Source organism: Natrix helvetica, assembly GCF_964273705.1.
Source record: "Natrix helvetica genome assembly, chromosome: 1".
In the NCBI taxonomy this organism is placed as follows: Eukaryota; Metazoa; Chordata; class Lepidosauria; order Squamata; family Natricidae; genus Natrix; species Natrix helvetica.
Genome location: NC_138548.1, coordinates 228,065,914 through 228,092,590, shown reverse-complemented (window position 1 = coordinate 228,092,590; position 26,677 = coordinate 228,065,914). Strand labels below are relative to the sequence as shown.

The following is a 26,677-nucleotide window of genomic DNA, read 5'->3' as shown; positions in this document are numbered from 1 at the left end:
TTAGCAGTTTTAAACTGAGACACATTATGTGTTTCTGGTGCCAGAGAGAGAAAAGCCAAAACAGGAGTGATCTGGAATCCGTAAATAGGTCAGGAACCACGGCAATGTTTGCATTTGCCCTACCTGTTGTTTTGATGGGGGAGGGAGAAGAGGAGATTGTTTAACATGCAAGTTGCCATTCAAAGCAGTTATTGGAGCAAGTTTTTTTGAATGAACTAAGGAAGCTCCAATCAGAGGGGTGGGGGTGGGGGGGGGGAAATAATTTTACATGGCATTGAAAAAAGAAAGAAAGAAAAAGATCGAGTAGCTTATATTCAGCTTAAATAGGTCATTTAGTATTTATAGAGTGCAGTAGCACTACCACAGGGGACATGATGGCTCAGTGGCTAAGAATCTGAGCTTGTCGATCAGAAAGGTCGGCAGTTCGAATCCCTAGCGCCGCATAACAAGTCAGCTGCCGCTAGTTGTCCCAGCTTCTGCAAACCTAGCCGTTCGAAAGCACGTAAAAATGCAAGTAGAAAAATAGGGACCAACTTTGGTGGGAAGGTAACAGCATTCCGTGCGCCTTCGGCATTGAGTCATGCCAGCCACATGGTCATGGAGACATCTTTGGACAGTGCTGGCTTTTTGGCTTTGAAACGGAGATGAGCATCGCCCCCTAGAGTCGGGAACAACTAGCACATATGTGTGAGGGGAACCTTTACCTTTATAGAAGTAGTACTATAGAATATTGTTCTAAACAAGGGAATAGAAAGTATACCTAGCCAAATGTGTGTGCTTATTTTTGTTTTAATCAGTACATTTCTTTTACAAGGGTCATGCAGGATCCTCAGTTTAACACACAAACTATCCTGAGCTTTGACAAATGCAGAGTGATGTGTTCATTATTGAACTCTGCATGGATCTCGGAGCCTTCTGATATTTTCTAAGAACAACTCCACACTTTGATAACATATTAACATTGTGTGACATGCAACTGCAACTTACCATTCCAAAATTCTCATTCCTCCCCACCCCCACTCCCACCCCGCCAGTTTTTGTGTGTTTCCAGTTCTGGTAGAGACTGTTTTGTAAAACCAAATTAATAGACGTCATTGTTGGATCAAGTCATGATCTAGTAAAGAACTTGGGTAGCTGGAGGTTTAGATAGATTTTACATAATCTCTAAGAAAGCAAGTGTCTATTGGGTTTCGTCCAAAGGGATCGCAAACTAAATGTTGTAAGAGCTAAAATCTCTAATCATAAAAAGAATAGTTCGATCTATCAATACTTTCTCCTTCCTCCCTTTTCCTTTGAATTTTCAGATAATTGCAGCCAAACTATTTTAGAAATTTCTTTTACTTCGTATCAGGAATCCTTCACTCTTCTGCAGTAGGCAGTATTTTCCAGTTTTCAAAGAATGATTTTTTAAAAAGTCTGGGAAATATCTGGGATTGAACCTGGAAACTTTTCTGATCTAAAAGTTTAAGTCTTCCTCAAGTCAAGCATGACTCCTGATGACTCTCTGGGCACCCCTTGGTAGTTTCCTTGGTAGCAGTAAGAAAGCAAGCCTCCATCAGGATTTCCCCCCCAGATTTTCAGCCTAGCCCACAGCCTCGGTGCACCTAAAATATCCTGCAGACAAATACTAACAAGGTTTGATTCTTCTTAACTCTCAGTTTCAGGCCCAGGCACAGCAGACTCAGTTAAACAGTGTTGCCAAACTTTTACGGGAGTGTGTGCACGCACACCAGAAACTGGAAGAGGAACCACTCAGTAAACATGCGTGCGCCGGTTGGCTGCTCTTCCAGTTTCCAGGTCTTCCAGTTTCCGGCATGCGCACCGGCCACCTGGTGTTCTGGTTTCTGGCATGCATGAAAACCAGCTGGCTGTGTGCATGCGTGGGCCGGAAACAGAAAGATGATCTTCCTAGTGCGCGCATGCACTGGGCAGAAGCTGTTCCAGTTTCCGGCACTCCCGCACACTTGAAGACCAGCTGACCAGTGTGCTGGAACCCAGAACAGCAACGGACAATGGCTCGTGTGCCTGGAGAGATGGCTCTGTGTGCCACTTCCAGCACACATGCCATAGGTTCGCCATCACGACTGTAAAACATCCCAAGCTCAAAACATGTTTCCTAATATACCAAAACAGCCATGTTCCAAGACTTTTATTCCAAAACACTTGTGTTATTCCACGCTCTAGGCTAAAGAGGACTATTTTGAGTGGCGCTATTTAAACAATCTAAGAGTCACAATGCTTGGGTTTTTTAAAAATGTTTTCTAGCATAGCTTGTAGTTTATCACTGCCTACATGTTAGTTACAGACACCTCACAGCATCTGAGTATCTTTTACAAGGCCTTTACTGCCTTGTAACTACCAAGCACTCTCCTGTAGCACAACTCCTGACTGCTGATTCCTCAACAATTGATAATTAATCTCAAATGGTTACACTGTCCATTACTACAATGTCTTCATTGTTAATTCTGAGGCCGGTTGTTGTACCTGTTGTACTTTTGGGTCTTCTTTATAGTTAATCATAGTCCTAATTCTTTCCCCATGCTCTTTGACTTTCATTATTCACCCTTGCAGAACATATTTGCATTTTTGGCTAGCACAGTAGTGTCATTGATGCACTGATGATTCTACCTCTGGTTATGCTTTATATATATATATATATGTTGGTTTTGTTGTATTCGGGTCTTTTCCCGTGTAGGATTGAGATTGTCTTGGCAACGTTTCGGCAACATCTCACTTGCCGTCTTCAGGCTGCTGTCGGCTAGGCTTAAAATGCGATCAGAGCTGCCGTCTTTCTGTAAGTCTTGGTGGGAGGGGATGGGGTGCTGGCTTTGTTTCAGTAAGTGGAATGATTGGTTGTGTGGTTGTATCATGATTGGTAGATTGATGCTGATTGGTGCTGGCTGTGTGTGCATTGTTGTTTTGTATTGTAACGGCCTGGGTGGTGGGTGGTGTTTGTTTGTTGACTAGGGCTGGTTTCCAGATGTTTGGTAGGCGGGAGGTATCATCACGTTTATTCATGTTGTGGGGGTGTTTCTCTATTCCGATGGCTTCCATAATTATTCTCTTGTTGAGATGTTCTGTTTTGGAGATTAACCTGGCTCCTTCAAAGTTGATTTCATGTCCCGTAGCTTTAAGGTGCTGGAAAAGGGAGGAAGTTTTTTCTTTTTTTCTTACTGCGTTCTTGTGTTCTGTGATGCGTGCATTTATTCTCCTGTTTGTTTGTCCTATATATGTTGCCGGGCAGATTTTGCATGGTATTTCGTAGACTCCTTGGTTTTCTAGCTGGATTTTGTCTTTGGGGTTTCTTAAGATGTTGGCTATTTTTGGGTCAGTGGTGAAGGCTGTCTTGATATTGTGCTTGTGGAGAATTTTGCTGATTTTATCTGTGGTGCCTTTGATGTAAGGGAGGAGGGCGATGCCTACACGGGAAAAGACCCGAATACAACAAAACCAGCATACCTACACCCGTGAAAATCTATGAAAACACACACACACACACACGTTGTATTTGTACTGATAAATAAATAAAGGGAGACTAGTATAGATCTATTTCGAGCTAATTAGCTCTCATCAGCTAGCCATACCCTATTAGGCATATTAGGCAGGAGTCTTAGCCACTAAGCCACAGGCTCTCCTACTTATCAGGCATACCAGGGGTTGTAACACAAATACATACCTATTTCCCTGGCTCAACTGAAAAGGAGGAGAGCCTGTGGCTTAGTGGCTAAGACTCCTGCCTAATATATAATACAGCCCAGGTTCAAATCCCAGTAAGGGTATGGCTAGCTGATGAGAGCTAATTAGCTCGAAATAGATCTATCCTAGTCTCCCTTTATTTATTTATCAGTACAAATACAACACAAATATAAAAAGGCAACATTAAAAATAAAAATATGGTTTTCTGCCTGCATGGTCTTCTGTGATGAGCCGAAGGACAGAAAGAGGGAGTAGTGAGCTTCCTCCCATATTTAGGCATACCAGGGGTTGTAACACAAATACATACATACATGCATGCATGCATGCATGCATGCATACATACATACATGCACACACGCGCACGCGCGCACACACACATACATATATATTTCAGCTACTTGTTCTGCATAGTTTATCAGGAGAAAAATATGTGTGTCATAGCACATTGCTGCTCATTCTTGCTCACATAATAAGCTGCAGCTTTGCTGGCTTAGGCTATGTTGCTATTTTCATTTAACCACAGTCAATAATTCCTTGACTGTTGCACTGAAAATACAATCAATTTTTTTTTATCAGAATAGTGTATTCAGCATACCGCAAGTTACCGATGTTACTTCCTCCAATTTTAAACACTCATCTTTTTTCCAATCAAACCAATCTATAGAGAATAAGGAAGATGACCCTGACAAAGACAGGTGAGATCCATCACCAAAGCAATAAGGGGGGAAAACATATCTTAGTTTGTTAATCAGAGAAGGCTGCCCCCAGACTTTCGCGTGTCCAGAGAGTTGGCTCTCCATGATGTTCGCCATCACAGCTTTAAGGTATCTTGCATGTTGGTATATTTACTCTACAGAATATACTTCTTCTTTCTATGATTGATCGTGTGAATCAGATCCACTGACCTCCTTTAGCATACTAATCTGAGATTGGAATCTCCTCCTGAATTTGTGGAAGTCTTGTTTTCCCATGTTTGTTTCCATCTTTGGTATCTTTACTGATATTGTTATACAATTGCTCCATATAAGCAGCTCTCTGAAATAATTCGTCAAGTTCCTCCCAAAATTCCTTATTTTTATAGAGCCATGGTGGTACAGTGGATGGAATGCAGTTGGCTCAGCCTTCCATCCTTCTGAGGTTGGTAAAATGAGGACCCAGATTGTTGGGGGCAATAGGCTGGCTCTTTTAACTGCTTAGAGAGGGCTGTAAAGGCACTGTGAAGCGGCATATAAGTCTTATTGCTATTGCTATTTTCTTGGCTTTGGCTTCTCTTCTCTTCCTGGCAATTTCCACCATCTGTTGTTTTAATACCCAATTTGGTTTCTTCGGTTTTTTGGCCATTGGCAATTTGTTTTCACCTTCATTGTTAACAACAACTTTTTCATGCCATATTTTCTTGAATTTCCTATCAATGAGAGTCAACACTTAATTCCTGATCGTCTTGAAAATGGTGTGTGTGTGGTCATATTGTGGACACTGGGTAAATTGTTTTCTCCCATTGTAGTTCAATTTGGGACTTGCACATTATGTGTTCCACAATCAAACTGTGGCCATATCTATCTTGTTAAAACGGAGCTCTTCCATTCTGTAGGAAGTTATCACCCAGCCTTCTCCCAGAAAAATGAAATATCCTAGGAAATATTGAAAAGGCAGAATATTTCTCTGGATGTGAAAAGAAACTTGTTTCAAAAAGACAAGGTAAATCTCCCTGCAGCTTCCTGCCCCCACCTTTTGTCCATGAGCCATTAAAGCCCGAGCTAGTCCAACTTTACATAATAGTTTTCCCCATCAGCTCCAGGAGGATGGGATTAAGGCATGATAATATAAGCCTTTACTCAACTGACCACATGGCAGCTGAACTCAATCAAACCTGAATTCAAAACTCACCTTAGAGGGTTGCCCCTGCATGGGCCCATGTGAGTCTGACAACCAATCAGAATACATTTCTTACACAGGAACAGGAAACAGAGAGGTGGGACTGAACAGGTTATAAAAAGCCTAGCAAGCCCCTTCCCTTTCCTTCTCTCTTCTTCTCTCCAACATTGAAGCATGTGATCACCTTTTCTGTTCAGGACTCAAGCCATGTGGTCCTGTCCACCATTAAAACCATCTTTCCAAGCAGCCTCCATGTCTCCAGGGTCTTTTTACCCACTTGGAGCCGAACCCAGAAGGACATTTCTTCCAACAATTCCTTGTCATAAGTCATATTGTCAGCTTGATTTCTGGGTGCTCCATCTGATGATATCCATGTATACAGGCATCATTTCCTTTGCTTCAAGACACGTGTTAGCAAAGTAGCCATTAGACAATGGAATATGCGTTCTGTACACATTACACAAACATTCCTAATAATGCTCCTGAAATCTGTAGGCTTCAAGTTATAAAATACAGAGACTATATTGCTTTTGCTTTGTGGCATGTGGACTTTGTTCACACTTTGGGGGTTTCATACCTTAGCTTGCTAAGTGCTGCTTTCAAACTGCTAAATGCAGACATGTATTCTTTAACTACTGCTAAATGCAGACATGTATTCTTTAACTACTGCTAAATGCAGACATGTATTCTTTAACTGTCTATTAGGAAGAAAAAGGAGCTTCAAGCAAATAGCCTGATAAGTCTATTTTTGTTACCACGTTTATGGGCTCTGCTGAAATGAATCATACTGGCTGTTGCTATTTCTCAGGCTTTTGTGGTCATCTGTGCATACAGAATAAGGGAGGGGGGGCAAACTGTGCTTTAAAATTTGCTTTGTTTTCAATGATAATTTAAAAAAAACATTTCATTAAAAACAAAAACGGATCAGCTTCTTTGTAGTTCAACCTGCTTACATCGCAACCTGTTTCTGTGGCCTTAAGGTAAAAAACTAAGAACACGTACATTCTTTTAAAGATTCCAGAACATTCAAAGTGTTCAGTTACATTCCATTAAAACTCTGTCAATTCAGAACGTTCCAAAGAAACATTCTGAACATTGTCTCCCAAGCTTGAAATAATGTTTGTATATTTCATGTACATTCTTATAAATCATACATTTTACCTCTCAGTTCTGTATCTACTCCTAAATGAAAGCTAATGCTTTTTAGCTTCTAAGCTAATTTATGTTTGTATCCTACACTTATTTAGGGGAAAAGAAAACAAAAATTCCAAATAAAGCTGAGATAGCAATCCTGTGGAATTAGATTAGATTGTTCCACCATTCTCCGGCTCAGGAAAAAGAAGTGTGGCATACTAATTTATACTATTAAATGTAAGGAGAGAACACTTGGTGCAGATCCAGAATAATATCTCTGTACTTGATGTCAATGCATTAGTTAAGCCTTTTTTTCAAAAAAAGAAGACGAAGAAAGGAACAACTGAATTAGAATTACTTTTTTTAAAAAATCAGGCTTTCTATCATGCATTATACGTTAGATTTAAAACAATGATAAGGAGGATTCCGGCCTCTTAAAATATTTCTTTTCTATTAGGAAAGTACTCTATATTCTCTCATGGTTCATGGGAAAGTTTTTTTTAAAATTTCTGTTAAGATATTTAGGTTCCTTGACCAATCTGTGTATCCCTTACAATCCCACCTTTCCCATTTGAAAACAGTGCAAATATTTTCTAAACAAATAATACATAAACAAATAATACCATAAATATCATATTCTCAATTAAGGTTAGGGGATCAAATTCAGATGCTGCTGAATTATAGCTCCAGTTTATCTCATGACTGGCCATGCACTGGAGCTGCTAAGAAATAAATTCACCGGCATCGGAGTAGCCACAGACTCTCCAGCTCTGATGTATATTGGTGCTTCGGTGCACTTGGGACAACTACTTAAGTTTCAGCATAGAGTTGAATATGCCATTGCTCTGTGCGTAGTAAGATGAAAATTACTTTCAGCTTACTTTCGGGGGAGGGGGGAATTCACACTTTTTTTCTTTCACACCTACGCTAAACCTGTAAGTTTTTTTTCCTCCAGCAAGAAGTAACCTTAACAGTTGTGAAAAATGCCTAAGGTACAGAGCAGCCATTACAGCACATAACTATCTTCCCACTGCAATCCTAAAAATATCTAATATTCTAGGCAGATCAAGCCTCACCAGTAGTCACTCTGAACACTGGCAAGGGAGAATAGGCAGCAGAGATTGAAGTTCTTTCCAAAGCCAGGCAAGAAGACTCTAAACTGAAAGCAGAGGTAACTTAAAGAAGCCAGCAGGGGCAGGAGGCCAAAAAAAAATGTTAACAGCAGAGTAAGACTGTAAAGGAAGAATAAAAAAAATCTGCATGTAATATGTAGAATTTACACAGAAAAATGCACAAAGCAAAGACGATCAAAGAGAATTAACATTCAGTGATAATGGGATGAAAGAAGTGGCAGAGAGCCTTGCATAATTGGTTAGGATGGTCCCGCCTGGTTTTGACAAAGAGTAAAAAGAATCAAGAAGATGACAAGAATGCTGTTCAGAGAAAGAGAGAGAGAGAGAGAGAGAGAGAGAGAGAGAGAGAGAGAGAGAGAGAGAAAGAGAGAAAGAGAGAAAGAAAGAAAGAGAGTGTACACTCAAAGTATGATAACAAGAGTAGCAGAACAAAATCTGCAGGACTTGTAAAAAATTTGCTGTTGTTCCTAGCATCCTATAGGGCAGTAATGGTGAACCTTTTCGGCACCGAGTGCCCAAATCAGAACGTGCCAGAAACCTGAAGACCAGTTGGCCGGTGCATGCATGCCTGTTTTTTGGTTGTTTTGGCCGTTTGTTTGGCTGTTTTGTGGGACGTTTTCAAACTGCTTTCAGGCTGTTTTTGGCCTGGAAAAGGGCCTGAGAAGGCCTGAAGAAACGTTTTTTGGGCCGTTTTCAGGCCATTTTCTGGCACTCCAAGACCGGCAAAGACCCACTAACCAATGAGCAAGTGGGTGCTGGAAACCAGAAGAGCAGCTGGTGACAGCATGCGTGCCCACAGAGAGGGCTCTGCGTGCCACCTGTGGCAGCCGTGCCGTAGGTTCGTCACCACAGCTATAGGGCCACAATTTCTTGACTGGTAGCCTCACTTTGCTACTGAATGGCTAGTCCTAAGAAGCAGCTAGAGTACCTTTATCAATGAACTTTTCTTAATTCATTTGAAAAATAATATATTCAAAATATAAATCAAAGACCATAACTATGGTAGTGTTGAAAAGCTTCAAAATGACCGCATCAATTTCCTGCTATGTCTATTAAGCTAGCTCTGTTTTCAAAGGTGTTCTTTTTTAAAAATTGCTTATTTAAAGCAAAAGAAAAGTGCAATTTGTTTCAAAATATATCCTGTATCCTTTGTACTCACTTGCCAACTATAAGGCAAGATAAATAGAAGGAAGAAAAATCGATTTGCTTGATTTTATAAATCACTAGGAAATTTGCTTTGGTGCTGTGCAAAAGAATGGATAAAGCAGTGTGTTCTTTCTTTTCCTTGAGAAACCTCAGGGTTCAAGAACTACAATCAACACCTGCTGGAAGGCAAGAAAGCCTAAGTATGTGGAAAGGCATATCAAGCTATGTGTGTGCATGAGACAGAACATGACAATTACATCACCTTGTCTAGCTGTCCATATATAATCATAGATAGATATCTAAACAGGAGGAAGGTGTGTTGCATATGTTCACCATCTTGAGTTATTTGTAAGAATAATAAAGGTGGGATATCAATAAATAAAATAAAAAATTTAAAAATGTATTGAAAAGATCTGTGATGTTGAGATAATCTATAGCAAGCTGCATTGGTTGCCAATTGGCTTCCAGATCCAATTCAAGAGGCTAGTTTTAACCTTTAAAACCCTTCAAGCAATGGGACTGGGCCATTTGAGGGACTACCTCTCCCTGATCCCATCAGCCCACTCAATTTGATTGAGCAGAGGGCATGCTGTGGGATCTATATGGGGGAGGGTGTCCCAGGGGATGTTCCTTCTCTGCCAGAGTGCCCTCTTATGGAACATTCTTTCCCTCAAAATTAGACTGGCTCCATCCTTTTTCACATACTGGAAGCCCCTCAAGATCAGGTTATCTTATCAGGCCTGGTGCTCCCAAGAAACATGCGTAGGAAGTTAGTACCCACCCCTCTCTTAGAAAAATGAAATAATAAAAAGGGCAGAATATTTCCCCTAAAAAGGAAGCAAAAGCTCACCCACCCCCCACCTTTGTCAATGGGCCATTAAGGGCTGAGCCAGTCTATTCTACATAACAAAGATTTACCTCCTTCAAGCAGAGCCACAGTAGAAATTGCCCAAGGCCCTCTCCCCATCTCACCACATGGGAAGATTACATCAGCCAGCAAGGCTCAACTAAGCCTGGGAGACAGACAGCCTACAAAGTTAGCTAAGACATGCCCCCCACCCCGGAGACCAACAATCAGAATACATTTCTTACACAGGAACAGGAAGCTCCAAGGCTGGGCGCAAGAGAAGGTATAAAACCCCAGGGACTCTCATCATCTCTGCCCTTTTTCTTCAAGATCTTCAAGGCATCCAAATCCAATAAGACAAACAAACAAACAAACAAGCATGTGATCCCGCTTTTCCCCAGGACCTCAAGCCATGTGATCCTTGTCCACAATTAAAACCATCTTTTCTTTCTCTCCATTTGGAACTGAACTCAGAAGAACATTTCTTCCAAGACATGTTTAGTTGGCTCCATTGTTGAGGTAGCCATTTTTATTCTCACTTTGCCCAGAGTTTGTGTATTGTTTTTATAACATTTTTTTAATCTGAACTTTGTATTTTCTATATTTCTTATTTTTATGTGCTGGCTTCAATTGTATGTTGCCCAGAGTCATGTTCTGTCAGATGGTCAGCTCTACAAATTTGGTTAATAAATAATAATTATCGCTAATAAAATCCAGAGGACTGGAAGAAAGAGGAATCCAAAATCCCATATTCTACTCCATCAAAGTTGTTCTGACTGACTGTGACTTCTTCTGTTATTAAACTAAAGCTTTTAAAAATCTCCCTAAACTTTCCTCAAGTTTTTCTAAGTGGTGTCCACTGAGTTTGCTCCAGAGCTGCATAAAACATTCCCAGTTCTTTAACAGAGGACAAGCCTCTTTGTAACACAGTGAGACTGTCTAAATTTTACTTGATTTAGAGCAATTAGTGGGAAAGCATTTGCTATTATGTGAGATCATGCAGATTACACAATGGTGCTCTGGGGCCTGAAAAGATTACCAGTCCTTGCTATAAACAGGTCTTCAGATCCCTCAAATCCCAAAGGATGTTAACAATACTTCTGATGCTTAAAGGTTTTCACACAGATGATTTGTCTCTCTCTTCTGCCCATGATCAGAGGAGTCTCACCACAATCCAGATTTCTGTACTTGTGGGAGAGGAGAAATGATGGGCTTAGAGTGTGGTCAGAGCCACAACAAAGAAAGAGTCTAAATTAAGTGGTTATGACACAGCCTTCTACTTTTACCTTTAGATGGTTGATCAAAAGTCAGGTACTCGTATGGGATAAACTTTTTACTTGGTCTGCTGCTCTTAGTAGCAAGATTATGGCATTGGATTTCCCCACAGAAAAATTACATTCCTCAAATCAAAATTCATGAGCAGAGGTCCAGTTATCTAGTTTTCATCCCTTCAGCTAAAACAGCCAGCTTCTGAAGAGGCATCTGTGGCATTGCTCAAAACAGCCCATACCTCACCCCACTTTGCAAACATCAAGACCTTGAGAAATCAGAGCAGACCAAAAGAGGAAGGGGGGGTGCCCCCCAACATTTGTTAAGCTAACTCCCCTGCTTCCCACTTTACAAATGAGCCCTTTCAACTCCAGAAGCTGAATCTGTATCCACCCCCAGGACAGACTACAGGAACACTTCACCTGGGCAAGCTGTAAGTACTGTGACATCACCTTTACCTTTGCTTCAAGTAAGGTCTGAGTGCTATACAAGAAAAAGTAAACACAGCTGAACATCTATATTTGATAGGTAAACATCCTGAAGTCAAGTTTGACTCCTGATGACTCTATGGAAACAACCATTAAGTTCCTTGGCAAAAATATGGAAGCTGTTTGGAGATTGTCTTCTTCCAACAACCAACATACAGTCCCAAGTCCTAACCAGGCACTGATTCTGCTATCCAGAGAAGGTCAATCTGGAGATACCATCTGATATCATGCGTGTTTTAGTTTTTCCCAATTTTTTATAACCAAGTTGCTTAAAGGATAGGAATTTAAATTCCAAAGCAATGATGATTTTTAACTCAACACAAGCAAGATGATACAAAAGACCCCAAATGCTTTTGATCTGGGTTAACATTCACACAGGCTACTACAATCATAACTGTAACAGTGCATGCACATAAACCAATTTTAAAGTGCATATGGATGGACATATTTTCACTGAAAAAAATCTATCTATCCTGACTTAAGACTTAAAATTACAGCAGTATGCACCAATGTTCATAAATTTGTTTAACATATTTTTTGCACCTTCGCGAAGATAACAAGTCACTTAACTTTTGAAACTTATTTAAATGTTTAGCTATAGCTTTCTGCCTTGACATGACGGATATAACTATGCATTTTTAAGATTCACAGAAATCTACCACATAATTTGCATCTTATTCACACACTAAAAGGTGACACTTGTAAAAGTACTTAAATAAAGTGTGAATATTGACAAAGTATCTTTGGAAGGATTGTAAACCATTCAGACTGCAAGATGAAGGGAGCGTCAATTTAGAATACTCTAAAAGTAAAAATGAAGATTGTTCTAAATATGAAGAAATATTGGGTAATGTTGCTTAAAAAACAATTTGATTATTCTTGTGCAATAATAAGAAGTCTGCTGCTCAAATATGAAAATGTATTATGAATTCCAGTGACTGATTGCAAAAGTAAAACCTTATTTATCCAGATTTTTATCTTGATTTGCCATACTGCTTACTCTGGAAGAACTTTTTTGTTTGTTTGGATAAAAATCTGCTTTCTTTTTTTACCTAGTTCAGCTGTTCTCTTTTAAAAAGTGGCCGTAACTTGCCATCCTACTGGACCACAGTAGGGTTGTTATATATTTGGTCCATTCAAAGGTCATGACTGATCATTTATCAAAGTCTTATTAGCAACTACAAAAAAAACCCAACAAAGTATTTATTCTATTTGAAATGTAATGATATATGATATACATAATGCAAATACCATATAACCATATTGGCTGTTAACAAAAATTAATAGCTTGGGAAGACAGGAGAAAAAGACAGTGGAACTTTAGTTTAAATTCCAGAATTGGAAGCAGCATAGAACACACAGCCAGGGGTGGGCTTCAAAAACTACAGCAACTGGTTTGCTGCCCTGTTGCTGGGTGGGCGTGGCCATGGCGGGTGTGGCCTGGTTGGTCTCCCGTACCATGGCGGGGTTGGGAGGTGTTTTTCACTCTCCCCAGGCTTCAAAGGCTTTCCTTGAGCCTCCAGGAGGGTGAAAACTGCTTCCCCTGGGCTCCAGAGGTCAGAAACAGGCCCGAGTCAGGACTTCCAGAACCTCCGGGAGGTCCGTTTCCCCCACTTTCCCGAGCCGGCCCTGCACTTACCAGGCATGATGAATGGGGTGTGTGGAGACTCCTGGAAGGGGAGGGGTGGTTGTGGCCAGCCAGGGGTGGCATATGGGGTTCGCCAAACCGGGCAGAATCCTAGCTACAGGATCACCCAAAGCCGTGTGAACCGCAAGCACATCCTCATCAAATATTCCCTGTCCCAGCTGTAAATCAATTTCTTGTATATAGATAAGCTTAAGGTCAATAACGCAACAAAAACAAAAGAAAATTAGAAATAGTAGCAGAAGGAACATTCTGAAGAGCTTCAGTAGTCAGGAGATTGAGTCATCGGTAACAATCAAGGACAGTATAGTACAGCGATGGCGAACCTTTTTTGGCTCGCGTCCCACAAGTGGGGGGAGCGCAGGGGGATCGTGTGCGGGCGTGCCACACCCATAATGCAACGTGTACCCCCCCAGTGCGCATGCGCGCACAACGCGAGCCCCCCCATTTTTACATGCTTTTTTCGCCCTCCCCAGGCTCCAGAGGCTTTATAGGAGCCTGGGGATGGTGAAAAAAGCCTCCCCCGGCCCCCCAGAGGCCCTCCAGAGGCTTCAGGGACCCTCCGGAGGCTTCCCTGAAGCCTTCGGAACGCTTAAAACCACCCGGAAGTCACTTCCGGTTTGCTCAGAGGGTGGTTTTAAGTGCTCCGAAGGCTTCAGGGAAGCCTCCGGACGGTCCCTGAAGCCTTCGGAACGCTCAAAACAACCCTCCGAGCAAACCGGAAGTCACTTCCGGTTTGCTCAGAGGGTCGTTTTAAGCGTTCCAAAGGTGTCAGGGAAGCCTCCGGACAGTGCCTGAAGCCTCCGGAGGGCTTCCGGGGGGGCGGGGGAGTCTCTTTTCGTCCTCCCCAGGCTCCTATAAAGCCTCTGGAGCCTGGGGAGGGCGAAAAATGGCTTTTAAAAAGGTGAACTCAGTTGGCCAGCGCGCGCATGTGCGCTGGCCAGCTGACAGGGCAGCGCCTCATGTGCCCTGACAAATGGCTCCGCGTGCCACGTGTGGCACACGTGCCATAGGTTCGCCATCACAGGTATAGTGCTTACTGACTAAATCACAGACGTTTAACAAGCTTTGAAAAGTATAAAGGTAGTCCTCAATTTACAACCACATTTGAGCCCCAAATTTCTATTGCCAAGCAAGACAAGTGACTTTTACTCCATTTTACGATCTTTCTTGCCACAGTTAAGTGAATCACTGCAGTTATTAAATTAATAATACAGAAGCTTCAGTGAACCTGGCTTCCACATTGACTTTGCTTGTCAGAAGGTTGCAAAAGTGGTCACATAACCCCAGGACACTGCAACTGGCATGATGAATACATGGCACTTGCGAACCATCTGAATTTTAATCTCACGATTGGTGATAAGCATGGGGAAAAAAACCCCTCATATATCATTTTTTTCAGTGCCACTGTAGTTTTGAAGGGTCATTAAACAACTGCAAATTTACACATCCCAGGACAATGTTGCAAGATCCAACCTGAGTCGGTCACCAGGATCAAAGGTTTGTTCTTTCAAGCTTTTGGGCTCATACTGGAGCCCTTTGTCAGGGAACGTCTTTCTCCCTAGTGTCCCAAAGGTGTTTTCAAGAGGCAACTGGACTTTCTGGTTTTTCTTTGAAGACGTTTCGCTTCTCATCCAAGAAGCTTCTTCAGCTCTGATCCAGCTTTTTGGATGAGAAGCAAAACATCTTCAAAGAAAAGTCAGGAAGTCCAGTTGCCTTGAAAAAGCACCTTTGGGACAACCTTGACCTGGATGACTGAGAATCTCCATAGGCATCCCTTTCTGCAGCGCACATATTTTGGAGAGAGAAGTTATCTTCTCATTTTTCATGGCCACTAAGAAAAAAGATGTTCTTCTTTGTAGACATATACATTTACCTCCATAATGTTCTTACTTCTTGTCCCTCCAGTCTTAACCCCCCCCCCCCACGGGTTTCCCAATGCTATTTCAATGCCTCCTCAACTCTAGTGTATTCCCTCCACCCACATCATTTAAGAGACATTGAAGAGATAAAATCTCTTAAGAGTTAAACTAAGATTGACTTCTGCCTGACCATAAGCACATGTTGCTTGAATTTCTTTCTATGTGCAGGTAGCCCTCAACTTACAACCATTTGTTTAATGCTGCAGGATCCAATCTAAGTCAGTCATTGGAACAAAAGGTTTATTTTTCGAGTTTGTCCTGGAGTCCATCGTCAGGGAACTTAACAGGTATCTGTGACTTATGACCATAAGGAAGCCTTTCAGAGGTGCTATTCAGCCAATTATGACAGGTTCTGAAGAACCGGTAGTGGAAATTTTGAGTAGTTTTCAAGGTGTTGATCGTCATCTTCAAAGCGCTCCATGGCTCGGGACCTAGTTATTTGCGGGATCGCATTCTACCCCATACATCCCTGCGACCAATCCGCTCTCACAGAGAGGGCCTCCTCCGGGTACCATCCGCTAAACAGTGTGGGCGGGCGGTGCCTAGGAGTAGGGCCTTCTCTGTGATGGGCCCAACCCTCTGGAACGACCTCCCACCCGATATTAGAACCACCTCTGATCTCCGCTCCTTCCGCAAGAAACTCAAGACCCACCTGTTTCGAGTAGCTGGTCTGGCCTAATTATAATTATAATCGTAACTGTATTTAACATCTATTACTAACTTTCCTGGATGGCTTTTTAAATTTGTATTGGGGTTTTAAACGGGTTTTAAAATTGTTTTTTAATTATTTAAATTGGTTTTGGGGTTTTATATACAGACAGTGTGTGTGTGTTGTTTCTGCTCTATGTCTTATGTTATTTTCTGTTGTTTTGATTATGAATGGTCTGTACAGCGCCCCGAGTCCCTACGGGGAGAGGGGGCGGTCTATAAATTAAATAAACTATAAACTATAAACTATAACCAGCAAATAGGCTGGTCCCGCCTCCACTGCCTCCCAACTGATCTTCTTTTGTTGCCCTGAACAGGAGAACCGAACTGGAAAGTTTCTGTGGGGTGGGGAGGGAATGGGGATTTTGCAGTATCCTTCCCCTGCCACGCCCACAAAGTCCTTCCCCTGCCACGCCCACAAAGCCACACCACACCCACAAAGCTATGCCTACAGAACCGATAGTAAAAAATTTTGAATCCCACCACTGCAGCCTTCCAATTACAGTTGAAAGTTGTGTCAGTCATAAAGTGGGTCGCCCATGCGACCAACCCAATTTTACAATCTTTTTTACAATGGTTGTTAAGCACATCTATGATATTAAAGCAAACCCATTGTTTGCTAGGGGGCATTTTTGCTGAAAACCATAAATTAACATGTGATTAATAAGTCTCCATAGCAATAAAACTATACATGCATTTATAAATGAACATAAACATAATCTGCAAGCTTGGTTCCACTATAACAATGCTGGTATGGTGGTAAGGGAGAAAGTTATAGAGGAGAAAAGGTAAACCAGAAATCAACCCTGGTTTTCAGCAAAAAATGTTATAAATTATGGCCAGGTGACTATGGGATGCTGCAAACAGCCATAAAGGCCAGCCAGTTGCCAGGCATATGAGGTGTGGTAATCTGATCATGAGGTTGGGGGGGGGGGTTCATCAAAATTGTGGAACTGGGTCATAAGCACCTTTTGCAGGAGGGGCCCATTGTAACTTCAAATGGCTAAGTATGAGTCAAGGGCTACCCGTATTGTAATGAATTAAGAATTTTAGGATTGGTTAGGAAACATTCATTTTCTGTCATGACAAGGGATGGGTGAAATAAATTTTTTCTCAGTTTAAGTCAGACAAATTCATGTGTGGTAACACATACAGATGGGGTTATATTGCCATCATACCTACCAAGATGTTGCAACCAAGGAAAACCATGTTCTTTTTGAATTAGGTTCTCTCCATCTATTCAGTAGGTACAGATTGTGGCCAGGTGAGTAATCTTGGGTGCCCTAAAGACAGCGCAAGTAACACCTCTGCTGCATGAGCTGCATTGGGGCTGGTTTTCTCTGCTGCATGAGCTGCATTGGGGCTGGTTTTCTTCCAGATCCAATTCAAGGTGTTCGTTATAGCATTAGCACTTAGACTTATATATCGCTTCACGGTGCTTTATAGCTCTCTCTAAGCAGTTTGCATAGTCAGCATATATAATTGCCTCCTAATTTAATTTTTACATTGCGGAGAGTAGCTCTGTGAGTGAGATGGGCAATTTCTATATCTATTTCTATATCTATCTATCTGTCTATCTGTCTGTCTGTCTATCTATCTATCTATCTATCTATCTTCTATCTATCATCTATCTATCTATCTATCTATCTATCTATCTATCTATCTATCTATCTATCATCTATCTATCTATCTATCTATCTATCTATCTATCTATCTATCGTCTATCATCATCTATCTATTAATTATATGGCTGTGTGTGTGTGTGTGTGTGTGTGTGTGTGTGTGTGTGTGTGTTTTCCAGCATAACTCTGGAACGCCTAGAGCAATTTCAACCAAACTTGGTACACAGATGACTTACTCTCTGGAAACAAATACTGTGGGGGTAAGACACCCCTAAAACTCCTCGGTGTGTGTGATCTGTGAAGATACAGCCTATTGTGCCTTAAAATGGCTTCTATTATATTGCTGTAAAATGGCTTCTACTGTACAGCGCAGTGGAGTTGCCATGGTAACAGATTCACAGTATTCCACAAGGGGGCTTCCTCTGGTAAGAGGGAAAATCAAACATTAGAAATTACGTTTGGTCCCAACATCTCCCCCCTATAAATAAATACCCAGGCAATGCCGGGTTATCAGCTAGTTTGATATATAAACAAATAAACAGAAAAAAGCAACTAAATACAAATATAACCTCCCATATTTCATTATAACTTTTTTTTAATATAGGTCCGCATCAGATAGGCACAGGAAAGGGAGACACAGAACTCTTGTTATGTAAAAGGAGAGAAATAGACATTTTCATGATTCCCACCTGTAACAGTAAATCAACCATCTCTCAACCAGCTACAACATATGAATATACGTGTGACTTTGGAAGGTAAAAATTCGCAATGGACACTCAATCCATCAAGGACGTGATTGACTGTGTGAAAGAGTAGTCATTGTTTCTCAAACTTCAAATAGAAGTAATCCTGATTGGAGAAACTCTATCTCACCAGGAAACATTATTTGAAAGCCAACTCTTATTTGCAGAACAAACAAGAGCAATCCCTCCCACATTCACAGCCTCTTGTGAAATTTTGTATTTCCAGTAGAAAAAGAGGAAGGCAGCAGAATGGTTCCAATTTTCAGTCTGGTGTGTTCTTCGTTTACTAATTCAACAGGAAGCTGAACTAGAAATGTGACATAACATGGAGTTCATTACATTTCATTTCATAGGTAGAGAGATATGACGCTCTCAAAGTGTTGGGCAGAAGAGACCATCTCTGACCCACCAAGCCTAGTATTCACTCTTCTTTTCGTATTTCCATGCAGGGTGGATTTGATTTAAATCAAGTCGATTTAAATCATGATTTAAAAGGCTTGATTTAAATGAATTGTCACCTCTGTCCTCCTCTGATCTACTGTTGACTCACCAACAGTCCCAATATTGCAGAATGTATAGCCTCAACTACATAACTAAGCTTCATTTCATGCTGAATAAACTAAATTATTAATGTATCTTAAACAGAAAACTATCTTTAGACAGATTTTTACTCCAAAAGCATTTCATTAAAATAAATCTGATTTTAAAAAATCTGATTTAAATCTAAAACATCCGATTTAAATTTTTAAAAATCCCATTTTTAATTTTTTTTTAAATCGATTTTTATCCACCCCGTTTCAATGTGAAGATTAGCTTAACAGAGGAGTCTGGGGAAAATGGGGAGGGTTCAATAAGTGCATTGGCCAGATTTTTTTTTTTTTTTGCCTTTTTAATTTAAATCTTCAAAAATTAAATTATCTAATTTGAAAAAATGTGATTTATCAAATTTGAAAAAATGCAATAGCCACACCAGGAAATCCAGCAAGAAAATTATTGTTTCTTATGGCACTAAACTCCAGCTCCAGGCTCAATTTCAAATCATCCATTAAACACCACTATTACCACATTCAACAACTGTCATAATTTAAGCCAATTGCCTTTATCTTACACTTTCTCCAAATCAACAATATTCAGTACCTTTTCTTGTTGATTTCATGTATTTCTCAGTGACCTGTGGAAAAGTGAGCATCTGGTCCACACATCCCTTGCTTGGCATGAAGCCATATTACATTTCCTAAATTTGCTGACTGTCTTGTCTCTTGGCTTTTCAATGCAAATCCTGCTAAACTTTTTCCCTAGAGCACTTCCACCAATCCTTCTGTAATTTTTGCATTCACCCTTGCTACTTTGCCTTTCATATGGGAGAAAACTTTCTTCTGATTATCAGGCACCGATTGAACCTCTAGATACAAACCTGTATTAAATAAACCACACTGGAACTCCAGGTCAAAAGTATTATTTGCTTCAGCTTTTACAAACTCTGCCAGCAGTCTCACCATTTCCAAACATTATCATATTTATGATTTCCTTCCCATCATTGTTTGATATAAAAACTTAAACCAATTGTTTCAAATCCACTTTTTGATTACTATTCCCAGTTTAACACTATTATTGAGTTATAAAAAGATACAAAATACAAAAGTAAATAGAAAAGCAATGGGGAGGAAGAGGGGGAAGAGAAGTGAGGAAGGATAAGAAAAAAAGGAAAAAGAAGCAGTGACTTCCGACTCTCTGTTGCAGTAAAATAAGGCATTAGCATCAAATCACAACTTTTTGCTTTTTCATAATAATACGAACAAGCCATTTCTATACATTTTTGATCACTATTCCCATTAACATTCCTATAATATTTATTTGAATATTCTCCCACTTCAGTTTTATTGCAAATAATTTATTTTTAATTCCATTCACTCTTCTTCTGGCTGGGTTAGCCATCAGAATCAGTCTCTATTTTCTGTGTTTTTAACGTTAACCATTCCTTATTTTACCCCACTTGAGTACATTCTTTGCAACTACCTTTTATCACTCTGATTTTTGTAGGAAAAACAGTGCTGCATCTCATCCTTCTCTAATCCTATCATTCTTCCATCCATAAATAACGGATTCAATGATGCTTTTAGATTTATATTTTTTTTCTCTTTTCTAAGCAGATTGTCTCACCAGTCATATTTTTATTCATTCTTGAATCTCCAAATGAGTCCACACATTTTTTCTACTCATCTTCTTCCTACCTATCATTTTGTGTTTGTTACCTAGCATGATTTTCCACTCAGTCCCAATCAAGAATATAGCACTATTTCCCCCTAAACCAAATGCTGATCCCGTCTATTATCAGCATTTACTGAAATACAAGTCCAATTATTACCAACCTACAGAATCTTATTTTCCTAAGCCCATAAAATCTACTGGCTCAAATCTTTGGGTTCTAATCTAGCACATATTTTAGATCTATATCTATATTTACTTTAATTTTGTTTTCTAATTTTAGCATTTAGATCTCTTTATATTTAACATTCCATGTCCATTACCAGATGGATACTGACCTTCAACTGGCATCACAATCAAGTTAATCAGTCAATGTCATATAATGCCTTGTAGTAATACAAGGAGAAGCAATCATTTAAGATACCAACCTTAGTTACACTGCTGCTATATTCAGCATTCCTTGTTAAAACATGGGTAGCATCAATTAGATTAGTCACATTTTGGCATGAAGGACAAAATGTACCAAATAACCCAACTTCACCCTAATCCCATTTGGCTGCTCTTGTAAACAGAATCAACCACTACTTTGCAAGACAAAATATTGTCCCCAACTCAACAGTACAAGCAGCACACAGGCACACACTCACTGCCAAACAACGACATACAAAATAAGACCAAGCTAATTTATATTAGGCACGCTAAACTAACATCATCAGCAGAAAATAAGGCAAATCATCTAATATGATAAATGCCAATAGAATTTACAGTCACACAGAAAATAATTAAACATCCTAATTGAAATGCAACCTTTACTCCTCTATGTGGTAAAACAGGTTTATCCATTTCTTAGAAGCACTTCCCACCAACTACAACTCAAACATTAAGCTAAACCGCAGCTTGCTTCATTTTCATTTTTAGCTGGTCACAGAAATGACAGCTACTAAGTCAACTAGGCTTTTAAAATCTGTTGGCCGAAAATCTAAAATGGAAGCCCAGGAAGTAAGAAGCCCTGCTTTCTCAAGTCTATTCAAACAGCACTTGCAAACACAGGGGGTACATTTAAATACATCAATCTTTTGCAGAATATATACCTAACAAAAATGCTTTAACACCCACCCAGCCTGTTTCACTTTTGACCCTTATGTGGTTACAATCCACTTTCTTACTACACACACCACTGGTTTATTGATAGGTATGATAGAATTAGAATCTATTAAACTGGAAAAGCAATCAACTACCATAAAGAGCACCCTGGCATCGGGCTACTTAAGGCTTAAATAAGGTATGGGTCATGCTCAATAAGAATGCACCTGACTAATGCTGAGCAGACATACCTCACAGGGTGAAAAAGCAGAAATTATAAAGCATTTTGAGTATTGCTGCAGAAATAGATGACTGCACACACATACAGCCTCAAAGTAATGTTCTTGAGAATACAACATTCTTGCTGGAAACTATCAGGTTATTTCTATAAGTGTAAGTAGAGTATCTCTTACCCTTTTAATTGTAAGCACTAACAAACCCCGGTGCCATAAAGACAAAATGCTTTGTTTAATTGTTACCAGGTTTGGCAACAAACCCATAATGATATATAGGAATGCTTTTGATTTCTCACAGCATATGCATAAAACATGCCTGCCTATAGCACAAGCATAAATTAAACGCAGCACCCTGCCAGCAAGCATACATATAGTATCATCATAGATTTTTACCATCAGATGAGAGCAAATAGGGCAATTTCTACCCTATTCAGCTAGCAGGGGAGTGTAAAGTAGTCATTAAATTAAAAGAAATAAATCCTGCATTAAGAAAGTATTCGTCCTAGTACAGTAGAGCTCCAGGCATCCGCATGGTCAGATCTACAGAATTTTAAATTTTTCTTTCCGAAATCGTTCCAAAGCCAGTGTAGAGGATATCATTAAAAGTTCTATTCGATTCACACATCCAACTGCCCATTCTGCCACTATCAAAATGCAGATGGGAGAGGCTATTATGCGTCTCTTGTAATGCCTGGACGCTTTCCCTCTTTCCCCAAGGGGGTCCCAACCACAGAAAATCTCACACTCGGTAAAAGCACCCACCCAAAAAAAAGGTCACGGATCAGGGCTCTCTCTCTCTTGCCCACCCAGGTTGCGTCCTCGTGTCGCAACTCGTGTCGCAAGTTCAGAAATAAAAAAAATACATAAACCTCCGTCCCCCTCCCCCCCAAAAAAAACCCATTCCGATATTCAGCTTGCAGGAGGAGCTGCTACCGCATTGGATACTCGACCATTTCCCCCCACCCCCCCATCCCGCTCCCTCGAGTCAGAAAACTAACCAAGCCCTAACAAAAGAGGATTCTCTCCCCTCAACCCACTTTTTCTGGAATTCAACCCCCCCCCCCCGCCGGCGATGCCTTGAGGTACCCAGCAGGACAATTTCTCTAACCAACGGCCGACAGAACAGGCTGCAGCGAAAGGTTGAACGGTGTAGCCTTTTTTTTCCCACCCAGCCCGCCGCCCTCCAGATCGAGGGCAAAAAACTCGCGCGGACAGTCGGTGCAGTCCTGGACGCTTGCCCGAGAACAGATGCGTCGGAAAGAGGGATGGCGCGGCGAGAAGTTTGGATGCCAGCAGAGAGGGGGGGAGGGAGAGAGAGGGGGAAGAGGGAGGAAGAGAGGGGGTGGAGAGAGTGGGGAGGAAGAGGGAGAGAGATGGAGAGAGGGGAGGAAGAGAGATTGGAAGGGAGGGAGGGGGAAGAAGAGGGGGGAGGGGGAGGAGAGATGGAGAGAGGGGGAGAAAGAGAGGGAGAGTGGGAGAGAGAGAGGGAATGAGACGGGGAGGGAGGGAGAGAGAAAAAACGCGTGACAAGGAAAAGCAGGTAACTGGAAGCCGCCCAGCTCAAACCAGATCCACATGCGAGGTGAAAGGGGTGGGTGGGGGTGGAAACAGCTTCCACACAAAGAAGCCAGAAACCCCCTCCCCCCAAGATCGCCCTCAAACTTCCCAGCAGGTCCGAGAAGAAAAAGAAGGGAGAGTGGTCTCTCTTCTCCCCTCATTCTTCCACCCGTCCGTAACTCCGCCTCTCCTCGCCCCCATTCATTCCGGCCGGCCGGCCTGCCTTCCCTTCGCCTTGCCCTCCATCCTTCTCTTACCTGGCTCGGGCAGCCAAGGCGACGTTCCCGTCCGCCTTCTCACACCGCCGCCCGGAGAATAAAACGAGGCTCAGCCCGCAGCGCCGGCGAAAGCCGACAGTCTCTCTCTCTCTTTCTCCCGCCTCCTCCTCGACCCGCTCGCCTCCCCACCTTGGGCAACAGTTGGTAGTTGCGCGAAAGCCACGCCCCCCGCGGGTTGCTGTTGCTAAGCGCCCCGAGCGCTTCATTGTATCCGTCCGGTGAGATCACAATGGCGGGGTTTGCGAAGATTCCAAAAGGGGGCGGAGCCAGGAGTCGGAGAGGTAATAATCACTTGGAAAAGAGGTCAAGGCTGGCCGGCCGTTCGTCGTTGCTTGCGGCCGGCGGGGAAATTGGAGTCTTAGCCGAAAAGCTAACCGTCCGACCCGTCGGGAAAAGCGGTGGAAATCTTTCGCTACTTAATGGGACGAAATGTCGAAGCCGGGTCTTTTGGGGCTGCGGTGCCGGACAGTCGCGTTAAAGGGGGGAAGTCCGGCTGACTTCATAAGGTTTGAGTTTTTGAGTAGTTGCGCGGGGACAAAAACGCTTCAGCTACTTTGCCTCTTCATTCATCCGACGGAGTAAAAGATAAATAGGGCAGTTTAAAGGTAAAGGTTTCCCTCGCACATGTGCTAGTCGTTCCCAACTCTAGGGGGCGCTGCTCATCTCCGTTTCAGAGCCAGCGCTGTCCGACGACGTCTCCGTGGTCATGTGGCTGCCATGACTCAACACCGAAGGTGCACGGAACGCTGTTACCTTCCCACCAAAGGTGGCTCCCATTTTTCTACTTGCATTTTTTACATGCTTCCGAACTGCTAGGTTGGCAGAAGCTGGGACAAGTAATGGGAGCTCACTCTGTTACGCAGCTAGGGATTCGAACCACCGAACTGAAGCTCAGCGTCTTAGCCACTGCGTCCCGGTTTTACGGACAGTTGAATTGAACCCGGTTTGCAATCTTGCGATGGAAGAGGAAAATTCTCAAGAACTGCAAAAAAATATCTCTCTTTTTCTCAAACCTTCTCCTTTGGACTTAACTGCAGTAAAGTTCTTTATGTCTGATTTGAAGTGATAATTGGGGGGGGCCTTGTTTCAGTGGGTTTTATTTTACTTGGATAATAAGAAACAGCCCCTATATCTAAACAGCATTCCAATGTTTGATTTTTTAGGCTTGCATGCTGTGTAAATTTGGTCAACTGTAGTTTACTCCGAAAACCATATTTAGCAGTTTGAGTAAACCAGTTTAAATGAGCCATTTTCTCTCTATCCTTTTTTATTATATTGTTGTAAGTCTCAATAAGAGCCAGTTTGGTTAAGGCATCAGGCTAGAAATGAGATATGATTTCTAGTCCTAACATGGGCAACTGGGTGACCTTGGGCCAGTTGTTTTCAGCCTTAGGAAAGAGGTAATGGCAAATTGCTAGTGAAAAACCTTGCCAAGAAAGCTGCAGGGAGTTCTCCAGGCAATCTCCAATAACTCAACACAACTGAATGGAAGAAAAAAATGTCAATAAAGTAATATTTGTGAGTGTTGTGGGGTACTCCATCACTGCAGGTTTTCAAAAAAAATAGATTGGATAACTGACTTTTTTCATTTAGAATTGAACATAATATTAAAAATAGATTGTGTCAAGTTATTTGTTACACAATAAAGTTTTGATCTTAAACCAATTAGTATTAATATCCCCATTGTACTGTTATTTGATGTTTTTGCACATATCAGTAAAAAAGAGGATAAACAAGTTTGACAGCAGTTAAACTACCCAAAAATATGGTATAAAAAATGTTGATTTTCTAACTTTTTGTACATCAACACATACAACCTTTATAAACATTTCAGACCACCTCAAAACCAGATTAAATTATATTTAGCCATGCTATTTATCTATGTTAAATGAGCCACATTGTTGACAATCCTTTTTATATTACTGTAATTGGCAGCAGCCAGTAATAATTCTACCTCAATTCTGACTTAGAATCTTATTTAGTCTCACCTGGAGGTGGTGGAATTTGAATCTGGTGAGAATTGGCATGTAAGTCATTTGCTCTGTCACTCAGCTGCTCTTTCTCTCTTGGGCTCATTGTTGCTAGGAGCCTGATCTTGTGAAAACTACTGTTTTAAAAAGTCATGGGGAGCTGGCAGTACATCAGACTTTTCCTCGAAGGCTGACACTTAGTATGCCACCTTCATTTTAAAATTTGTATGGCATCAAATTTGAATTAAAATTTGTATGATTCCTGCGAGTCCCTTGGACTGCAAGGCGATCAAATCAGTCAGTCCTAGAGGAAGGGGTGAAATCCAGCAGGTTCTGGAGAACTGGTAGTGGAAATTTTGAGTAGTTCAGAGAACTGGTAAATACCACCTCTGGCTGGCCTCAGAGTGGGAAGGGAATGGGGATTTTGCAATATCCTTCCCTTGCCATGCTCACCAAGTCACACCTACCAAGCCACACCATGCCCACCAAGCCATACCCACAGAACTGGTAATTAAAATTTTTGAATTTCACCACTGCCTAGAGATCAACCCTGACTGCTCTTTAGAAGGCCAGGTCCTGAACTCAAATACTTTGGCTACCTAATGAGAAGGAAGGATTCACTGGAGAAGAGCCTAATGGTGGGAAAGATGGAGGGCAAAAGAAGAAGGGGACGACAGAGAATGAGGTGGCTGGATGGAGTCACCGAAGCAGCAGGCATGAGCTTAAAAGGATTCCAGAGGATGGTAGAGGACAGGAAGGCCTGGGGGACGTTGTCCATGGGGTTGTGATGGGCTGGACATGACTTCGCAACTAACAACAACAACAATAGCATCCTTTGGATGGAGAAGGTAATGGGCCTGGTTAGTGCATGGATGGAACAGCTCCAGTGAACCCCAGAACTAAAGGCTAGCTTGGCATGTTGAAAAGCTATTCAGGAAGAAAGCATTAGACCTGAAACGATTTCCATATGGCTTCCAAAAAGGCTACCAAGAGAATCAGTTGGGCCTAGTGGTCAAGGCTCCAGGTTAGAAGCAAGGAGACTAGAAGTTCTAGTCCTTTCTTAGGCATGAAGGCTATGTGATCTTGGACCAGTCAGTCTCAACCCAACTCGCCTCACAAA

At 41.6% G+C, this 26,677-nt stretch overlaps 1 protein-coding gene across 2 annotated transcripts in view; it reads right to left on the bottom strand.

Annotated features, from left to right (window-relative positions):
- LOC309381982 (rab11 family-interacting protein 4-like) overlaps positions 1 to 23,730 on the bottom strand; it is a 61,553-nt gene extending 37,823 nt beyond the window's left edge. Inside the window, exon 1 of one of the 2 annotated variants that reach the window (XM_081933396.1) lies at positions 23,567 to 23,730. The gene's annotated coding sequence lies outside the window, so the exon portion shown is untranslated. Of the gene's footprint in view, positions 1 to 22,860; positions 22,983 to 23,566 lie in introns of those variants that run through there. The other variant, XM_081933397.1, reaches the window with a different exon arrangement.
- Positions 23,731 to 26,677: the final 2,947 nt, after the last annotated feature.